General features: G+C 35.3%; 1 long non-coding RNA gene across 1 annotated transcript in view; it reads left to right on the top strand.

Moving 5' to 3' along the window:
• Positions 1-10,625, top strand: part of LOC116080573 — a 61,868-nt gene that overhangs the window by 31,377 nt on the left and 19,866 nt on the right. The gene's annotated exons all lie outside the window — the stretch shown is intronic.

Raw genomic sequence — 10,625 nt, 5'->3', positions numbered from 1 at the left:
TTGGAGGGGAAACTGGGAATGGAGAAATTTACATGTAAATAAAGAAAATATCTAAATAAAAAAAAAAGCAAAAAATGTAGTGCTGGGTTTTAGCAGAATCAGTGTTCAGTCTAGTGCTCAAAAATGGGCCATTAATATCAAAAGACTCTTCTATAATCTTTAATGCTAGATTCAGTGCTACCAACACTTTTAAAATAATAGTTGATTACTTTAGGAAATTAGAGGCAGATTATCTTAATGGATAGGTGATGTTTATAAGTATGTAAAATATAACTGTAAAATAGTTCCCTCCTTCTGTTTTTCTCTGTTCAAATAGTTAGAATTTTCCCACTTTTACCTAGAGTACCAACAAAATCCAACCAGTTGCACATTGGTTTAATACTCAGGGAAAGGCAGGTGTTCACTAAGGAGAGAAAATTAAAAGCAGCATAAGTGCTGAAACTCCCTTTGAACCACAAGTTTAAATTTTAATGGTTTTACAGCCTTCTCAAGCTGTCAATGGAAAAACGCGGCTTGACATTGAACACATACCAAGTCAGTAGCATAACTATTTTATAATGTCTGATTGGTCATTGAAAAAATAGTTTAAAATTCAATCCATGTGATGGAAACACTACTTAGTAAAAGACCATTCATACTGAACTACTAAGAGAAAATCAATCGCAATAGTTCATAGTTCTTCCAGCAGCACAGGGACTTTTAAAGACTTAAAGTGGAATAGTTCCTAGAATATTGCATGTTGAGGATTATTAATATAAATTTTACTATCATAAAATTCACCATTAGGGGAAGAAAAACATAACATTATTTTTCAAACCTTTATGAGTTGTATTTTTTTATGTGTTAAAGGAAGATTTTTCAGGTTTATTTATAGGAATTCTTTAGGAATATCCATTCATAATTCCACTAGCTCATTCATTCACTCATTTAACATCAATGTGTTATATGTTATATGGTGTCTCCTGGTGAACAGAAGTTCCCTACTCATCTATCCAACTGGCATTTATTGTAATAACAGATTTTGAATTTTTTTAAAAGCACATGAATAGCTACTTATGGTTACAGAATTTCACATTATTAGAAATAGATTTGGTAGGTCTTTCCACATACAGCTATGACATCAATGCATCTCTCAACCTTCATCTGATAATTTGCAGTAGAAAGAGATTAATGCTGAAGTCCACAACTGGCAAAGGTGCAAAGAATCAGAGACTTCAGAATTCACACGGTAAAGGAAATATATAAACTGCACCCCAATGACCAAGCTAAGGGATCATTGCAGAAGAGATTCTGAAAAAAAAATTAATGGCTAGAGTTGGTACATGACAGGGAGAAAACACTGTCCCCTGGACAAAGTACGCACAGTGGTTGCAATAACATGGACAAAAATGTGCAAGCGTAAGCCAGTCCAAATCTCAGTATGGTGACACAATTGTTAGGTACTGGAGAGAAAGATTCTTAGGTCCTAACACCTGGAAAGTTAACTATGTTCTCAGGAAAGATTGCATATACATCTGCAAGTGTTTTGGGTAAGTATAAATTAGTCTTGAAGGGTTAGGGGAGGTGCTTGGTCCTGTGAAGCTTCAATGCCCCAGACGGGTAATATTAGGGTGGCAAGGCAGGAGGGGTAGGTAGGTGGTGTTGCACCCTCATAGAAGCAAGGGGAGGGAGGATGGGCTAGAAGGGATGAAGAGGGGAAACCGGGAAGAGGTATAACATTTGAAATGTTAATAAATGAATCAATTAAATAACTAATAAAAATAAAAATAATAATAAAGTGAGAGAGTTAGAAAAAGAACATGAAATTGGATGGGTAGAGAAGTGGGCTGGATCTGAAGGTTGTTGGGGCAGGGAAGTAAAATCTGAACATTTTATACCTTCCACAAAAGTCTCAAAACTAATAAATGAGAAGATAAAATATCCTCACTTCAAGTACACACATGGGATCTGTATTTCTGAAATTACCTAAAAGTATTGATTTATCACATTTCTTTTACTAAAACCAGTGCAGAACTTAGAAAGAGAGATACAGATAAAAATACGGGAAAAGAATATTTAAAAAAACATTAAAATTTAAATTTGTCACTTAAAGCCATTTTCAAGTTAGAATGTTTGTTGTTTGCATATGTGTGCATACAGACATATACATAGTGTTTTGTGCTGACATGTGTTACAATTTTTGTGCCATTCTTGGAAGTATCTATACTTAAAAAAATCCTAAGGTTGGACCTCCTTGCTGAGGCTTATGTAGATGAATCTTCTGCCTCTCCTCCCCCTTGCTCTCTCCTTGTTCACTCCATCCCACTTCACTATAGCTGCCCTGAGTTCCTCTGTTTTTCTTATTTATTCTTCTCTGTGTATACTTTTAACTCTTTTAATATTTTCAGAAAATATCTACAGTACATGACGACAGAAAAAATCAACCCTTTAGGTCAGTCAACAAGCAATAAAGAGAGAGACATTCTAAATATGTATTTATTCAATTGCTACTTGCCCATTAAAATAAACATTAGTAGAAATTAAGTTTTCTTTTCAGGCTTGTGATTTAGAAAGTCTCTTCCTCATTGGAAATGATAACACAGGGAATTCCTAGCCAATCTCCTATATCTTTTGATAGCATTCTATCAACTTCATACAAGTATCTGGTGATTGTTAAGGTACCCCTCCCACACACACATGAACATGAGGATAGGTGCACACATAGACACACACACAAGCACAAGTACACATGCACACACAAGTACACACACAAAAACATACACACACATACAAATATGAGTACACATACACACAAGGGCACACACACAGAGACAAACACACACACATGAACATGAGTATACATGCAAACATAGACACACACACAAACATATATACATATACATGAGCATGAGTACATATGCACACACAGGCACAAACATATAAACATGAGTACACATTCACACACAGAGAAAAACACAAACACATCCATATAAGTGCACACATATGCACACATATTCACACACATGTACAAATGCAAATTCGACTAACATTATTTTGTTTGCTTTTAGCTTTAATCATACTTTTTGCTTCATCTACCTTGGGCTGAACTGGCACATTTGGATTTTCATCTAATCTCTATGATTTCCCCATTTCTTACTATATCTCTATTCTGACCAAGAGCAGAAGCTAAGTGCCTGAAAAAGGAAGGTAGGAGAGTTATCCTTCATGTTCTTTTCATGCAATGAAATATAGGATAAATAGTATTTTGTGGGAACAACTTGATCTGGCAGAATGTCATCATCCAATCAGCTGCAGCTGTTGGAAGAACACCAAAAGGGGAATAGAGAGATGTCCTATTGAAAAATGTGCTCTTAATGACCCCTCATTTTATCACCCATTTTATCTTCCTGTTTCTTCCACACTCTTTCTCCAACATCTTGGTTGTCCAACAAAAACCTAGAGTTCATATACATTATACACATACAGAATTTTTCTTGATGCACACTACATAAGCTAAAGAGAAGTAAGCTTAGGAATGCAGTCATTATGGTAGTGCTGGTTTTACATATTTACTCAACTGATATTTATTAAGCACTAAAAAAGACAAAAGAATAGATTATGTAGATTTGACTTATGCATGGAATTAATATTCCTACATTGAAATTCCTATTTCACCTCATATAAAGGCTTAAAATTCTCCTCCAGAACATGACAAAAGAAAGTTAAATGCTGTGAGTCATCACATTTGATTTAATGATCTTTTCAGCTAGATGTATATTAATATTAACTTCCATCATACATACAATATATGCATGATATGACAAAAATATATAATGTAAATATGATAGTCTAATCAATTTTCATGATATTTTTTAAAACTCATTAACGACCCCTCTGTCTCTGTGTGCTTGTGGTAGAAGCATTTGTGAGCATGGGGAGGTTCAGCGTGTGACTTTGGCATACCTCCTTCAGATGCTTGTCTATCTTTGTGAGATCGAGTTTCTCACTGTATGTGGAACTCACTTAGATGAGCTAGTAAGTGAGCCCCTAGCAAGTGTCTTTCCCTGGGGTTCAGCATTGAGATTACAGGCCCGGTTGTTACATAGATTCTGAGGGTAGAAACTCAGGCCTTATGCTTGAACCATACGCAACTTACCCTCTGACTCATCTCCCTACCTGCTAAAAAGACATCTTAACTTGAATAAAAGCAACACTTGTTTGAAAAACATATACAAGAAAAATTAATTTTAGTCAAACCTCTGCTATAGGAAAGTGTTGACATATTTTTTATTGCTGGTCATGATACAGTAAGTAAACATTCACATCCATCCGTAATTACTAGCCTATGTAATTTAAATACATGATACTACAATTAGGTTAATATAATATTTAATTTCCCAATGCACAGTTCATTTTAAACACATACACTTTGAGTCTGATTTGAAAAGGAAATTTGGGTTGCATCAAAATAATATTCAGAGAATCAAAAAAAAAAAATACAGCAGCCAGTGAGAAACAGTAAGCTGAATCTCTGCCTTCTTGTCAAATGTGAATCAACTGGTTTAATTTAAATTAAAAAAAATTTTGAATGCATAATGTTTTTTAAGGAGGGATTAAACATATTTTCAAATTTCTTTTGAAACCTTAAAATGAAAATATCAGTGTGTGTGTGTGTGTGTGTGTGTGTGTGTGTGTTGACCTTAAATTAAAATATTGGAATGTGTGTAGGGTTTACCTGTGTGTATGCATGTATATGTGCACATATGGTATTAAAATAACTTAGATTTCTGATATTTCAAAACTCTAAGCTCCTTTTCTAAATGCACATGCATTTCGCAGATACAATCATATAGGCTCTATATGTGGATCATTCTTTTATAACTTCCAAACTTTGTACCACTAGTGCTATAGTAGAGAAAGGAGGAGCATAGTAAGTAACCTAACATTGTGGGCCTCACTTATATCGGATCAAAAAGATTCTTTGTAGAAAAAAGTAACTAAGGCTTGATGACTCCTGTCTCCTTTTTCCCACAGTCAGATCATAATGTCAGGAGTATATATATGATTTAGATATCAAATTATATATATATATATATATATATATATATATATACACATATACATGTGTATATATATTTGAACTAGCTCTTCCCTATGAGTGTTGTACCACTTTACTTTGGTCTCAGTGGTAAATAGGAAATGCCACTTCACACCATACACGATTCCTCTCAGCATAGCAGAGGATAAAGATGGCATGTAAAAAAAAATGGCAAGTACAAGAAGTCTTACATCCACATGATGCTAACCACAACATGCAAAGCAGTTTGAGCTGAAGGTAAGAGTTCATAACTACAAAAAAACTAGTAGTATACTAAACTTAAATTATGGGCATATTTTCATATTTCCTCTTTTCTACTGTCATGGTTTTATATAAAATAATAATTTTTAGGTCTTTTATACCCTTACTTTAAATTAAAATAAAAATCCTTATCTAGTTTTTACTACATATGGTGCATTCTAATTATTCAAATTAGCAATGTGTTTTATATACCCAGTATGCACACCGCCTTTGCTGGAATATGTTGTGAGATTTAAAGATAATCCATAGTTACTACCTTCAAGAATGTCGTTCATTTGCTTTTTGCATAGAAAATTAATGTTAAAATTACACATTTTGGATTTCTTTTGTGGAACATTCAACTGTACCCATCCATGAGAGTATAAACATGTTAAAATGACACATGTGGTTTTAAGGTGTAATCCACTGAGCAAAACATTTTGCTGAATATCAAATTGTGTAATATTTAGGAGATGATATTATAAATTCTGAATATATAAAGCAGTAGGGGCTCCTCCTTCGGGGAACTAACATTCACTTTTTGATGGTGGATTAGATCATGTAATAAATTTCAAGAATTATTTTATTATTGTTATTGTTTTGGCTAATCAAGAAATGACCCTTAACATGTAAATGTGGAAACTCCCTGTTTTTCCAGCGGTCAGATGTTATGAATTTGTGTTGATTTAACAGCAAAAATGGCTGAACTCTTACTCTCCCACTAAGGAAACGGAACTTGAAAGATATATTTCCTTGTTTTGTTCCTGCACCTCTCTCCCTCTTACTTATCTACTTTTCTTACAATTTTTTTAGATTCTGTTTCCTAGAAATCAGTAAATTATTTACTAATATTTCATGTCGACGAAGAAGACAATTGCAAATTTTCTTTGTATTTTTCCTCTGCCTTTCTCTTCTTTTCTCTCTCTTTCGCTTTCATTATTTCGTCCTTCTTTCCTTTCTTTGGACACAAAAATGAAAATAATGCATAAAGAAATAGGGCAGTATGCCTAAGTGTAAATGAACTGACAATGCATCAAGAACACCAGAAACACAATATCTGCTCAGTGTTCAATTCCCAAATGCTTCAAAACATTTAATTACTTTTCTGGTAATTTCCCGGAAAAAAGTAGTTCTAGGTATGCTTAATAGCAACCCTCAACACGCTGCAAAATACAGAAAGGTTTCCAAAGTTCTCACAGAGAGGAACCAGCTTCAGAGAACCCATGAACCACATCCTGACAGCGCCACCTACCAGTTGTAGCTCAAACTGCAATGGAAAATAATCCAAATCAAGCCTTTGTAAACACCTAAATGGTTTCTGAAGATACAAAATGTACTGTTCCATCCAGCATTTAAAACATTTTACCTGAATTATCATTTTCTGTTTTTGCTGTGTTCTCATAATGAGTGATTTATGAGTTTCCAGCAATCATGTCACACACCCCATGAATCCTACATATGGATCTTACGGAGCAACAAAATAGAACCTTCTAAACTATTATATGACAGTTCAAGTTACATCATAAGTTTCATCCATATATGTGTGTGTGTGTGTGTGTGTGTGTGTGTGTGTGTGTGTGTGTGTGTGTATGTGTGTGTGTTCTGCAGCAGAAAATAAGTGCCAATAGCTTGTCCCTGACCCTCTATGGCAGGGGTATTATGAAGTAAAGGCTATCATGAGTTCTTATGTCACATGCCTTTTAGGGATGGCCTGAAGTCCAGTGACATGTATGTTTATGGTTCATCCTAGAATTGATTTGGACATGCTATTCAAAAGCATGGAAAATTATCTTTTAATTTTCTCTTATGCAACTTGAGAAAAAACAAAATATCTTTTTTTGGGATATTTTCTTTATACATTTCAAATGTTATTCCCTTTCCCATTCTCCCCTGCCCAGGGAAACCCCATATCCTCTGCCTCTCCCCCTTCTTCTATGAGGGTGTTTCCCCACCCACCCACTCCTGCCTCCCAGTCCTCACATTCCTCTACACTGGGTCATCAAGCCTTCACAGGACCAAGGATCTCTCCTCTCATTGATAACCAACAAGGCCATCTTCTACTTTATATGCAGCTGGAGCCATGGGTCCCTCTGTGTGTACTCTGTGGTTGGTGGTTTAGTCCCTTGGAGCTCTGGAGGATCTTGTTGGTTGATACTGTTGTTCTTCCTATGGGGTTGCAATATTTTCTTCAGTCACTTGACCAAAATGTGGAAATGAATACTTTTTTTTTTTGAACTGGGGTTTTGCCTGCGTGCATGTGTATGCACTGTGTGCATACGTGGTGCCCACTAAGGTCACCAGAAGCCATCAGAGTCTCTCAAACTGGAGTTAAAAATGGCTATGGCCTACCATGTGAGTTCTAGAAACTGAACCTCCGTCCTTTCCAAGAAGAACAAGTGCTTTTCCATCACCACTGGGCCATCTCTCCAGCCCCTGGAAAATAATTTTAATCTCAACTTTTTCTTGAAACAGTGCTTTAGTAAGAAGGCAGCAAAGTCACTCAAGCACAGGAGATAAGAACTTTGTCAAAGCTAACAGTTGACAGGCTCCATGCTCATTCACTCCTCATCCTCCATCCTTATCTTCTGAATCCTCTACTCTTCTGAAAGAAGTAGAAAATTATATAAGCATTTTAGAATAAATGTCCTTTAAGGACTCAAAATGGGTCATTTCCACTATCCAGTTGTAAAAGTGGAAGGAAGTATGCACACTGGTGGATCGGCATAACTGTGAGCTGACTGACAAGCATGCTTCTCACACATAACAGAGATGCTGTCCAATGTTACTAGATGGCTGAACACTTAGGTCTTTGCCAGGATTCAAAAAAATAAAAACTGTTATTCAAAGTACAAACAGTTAAAAAAAAAAAGAGTTGTAAAAAAGAGTGACTGAATTATATATACATATATATCCACTGCAGACTACAAATGAATTGATGGAAGAAATACCCGTGAGACCATAAGGCACTAGTTGTTCAACTTCCTCTTTAAGGGCTTTATGAAGAATTTTATAAGGTCACGAATAATGTTCCCTTTTATTTTTCTTTTAGGAAAAAAGAATATTTTGTTTGTACATACCTAGACTTCAGTAATACAAGGCCTTTCCTCTTTTGGAAAGGAAACTTTTTATATCCTTTGCAAATACATTCAATCTGGTACACAAATGTAAGCAATTAAAAGTAGTAGTCTGACTGAAGATCTGTCTGTATTCATCTCATGCAAAATATGACCGGAAGTTAATTCAAACCATTTAGCATCACATGGTTTGAATGGTGTTGTGTTTTAGTTCTGAAGACTTGCCAGTTAGACTTGGTAGTTCTAGATGATTGGTGCCTAAACTTGAACTTTGTAGTTGATACTTGCTTCCCTGAAAATCTCAGGGGTAGAGTAGAGAGCAGATAATTAAAAAGGCATAGAACTGTGGAGGAATCTACGAGTATCTTCAATCATAGTGTTATCTATCACTTTTCTTATGTCCTAACATTAATATAATGTTTAGTTTGTAGCTAAATAAAATAATTTGTAGCTGGTAGTTAAAGAAAGATAATGAAAATACTGCTTGAATTGTTAATTGTGTCTTTAATTCTTTGAAAGTAGAATTATATTTCACTATGAAAATAGCATTTAATATATATGAAAAAACAAATGCAAGTATATTTACCTCAGTTTATAATTTAACTTTTTTCATTTACTCTTTTGTTTGTTCATTTGTTTGTTTGTTTTATTGAGACAGGGTTTCTCTGTATAGTCCTGGCTGTCCTGTAACTCACTCTGAAGACCAAGCTGGCCTTGTACTCAGAAATCCACCTGAACTCATTCTGTAGACCAGGCCTGTCTTGCACTCAGAAATCCACCTGCCTCTGCCTCCCAAGTGCTGGGATTAAAGGCATGTGCCACCACTGCCCGGCTTCACTTACTGTTTAAGAGTAGATTTCAGTTTTCAGTTCAAGGAAGATTTTCAGTTCAGACCTCCATAGTTTCTCGCCGAGACTGTTGCTGTGTTGTTAAATGCATCTCACATCCTGAGCTTTCTTCTCAGCATCCCTCGGTCCATCCTTTGTATGGCTCACACTCTCAGTATCACACTAGTCATACATAGACGTGCACACTGACCCACAACTGTGATTCCCTTTCATCAAATCTCCTCTCCACATCTGCATTTCAAGCCTGAATTTGATTCTCCCTGGATCAGTCACAGCTGTTGGAAGACTCTTCTGTCATCCTTCCTCCTTTCTATTCCTATTCCATAATCAGTAATGTTCACCACATCTTCATTCACTTTAAAATACATATTAAAATGGCATTCTTAGAGTAAAGTTTGGATCATGTAGTTGAGAATTGTAATGGTAAAAGTGTATAATCCTGGCACTGAAGGAAATACATAATAGTTGCTATTATAGGTGCAATGACTATTGATAACTGAGAAAGCAAACACAGAATGTAAGATGTTGGTACAAAGATACAGTGAGGTAGTTAGTTAGGACAATTTTCTAAAGGGGTTCATGGCTGAAAAAGTATTAAAATTCTCCGGATCATAATTATCACTGAGCACAAAGCTTCAAGGATAGAAGATATGACTAAAAAGGCAGATTGATTGGTTGGTTAATCAAAAATACAATGTGGTAGATAGAATATTGTCAGTACACATTTCAATTATATTGGGTTATCTATAGTCATCTTAACTGTCTTTTATTGTTATTCTCTGTATATGACCTAACACTAAATAACTCATATCAATATACATACAGACTCCTGCTTTTACCACCCTAAAGCATAAGAATGCTATCAGATAATATCTGTGACCTATGGTTGAGATTTCCTCCACTTTTCTGTTACCTGCTTATCCGATATTTTCAAAGAGGTGCTAGAAACATGTCCTGAACTATTAGTATAAAACTTCATGGGACTGTAACCACATCAGAAGGTGGTATGTGGTTTGAGTGAGAATGTCCCCTAAATGTTCATATGTTTGTTCTTGGTTCTCAGTTGGTAGAACTGCTTGGGAAGGATTTGGTAGAACATGGATCTATGTACTAGGAACATGGTCAGTCATGTTTGTCTCTAGAGTAAACCCATCTTTTGGTACTTTTGGAACTGTTTCTTTTGGTAGTATTATCAATGTCTCCTTTTCTTCTGTTTGTTGACCATAGTTTCTGAGGAGTTTTGGTATTAGCAATATTAAATTGTGGCTAAATCTTTGCTATATCTATAACTCAATATGAATATTATGCTGGACTTTTCACTCAAATTTTAACAGAATGAGTAATCTAGAAGAATGTTGCAGTTTGAATTGGGTGTTCTGCACCCTA

Source organism: Mastomys coucha, unplaced genomic scaffold, assembly GCF_008632895.1.
Source record: "Mastomys coucha isolate ucsf_1 unplaced genomic scaffold, UCSF_Mcou_1 pScaffold6, whole genome shotgun sequence".
NCBI lineage: Eukaryota > Metazoa > Chordata > Mammalia > Rodentia > Muridae > Mastomys > Mastomys coucha.
This window is presented reverse-complemented; position numbering and strand designations above follow the sequence as displayed.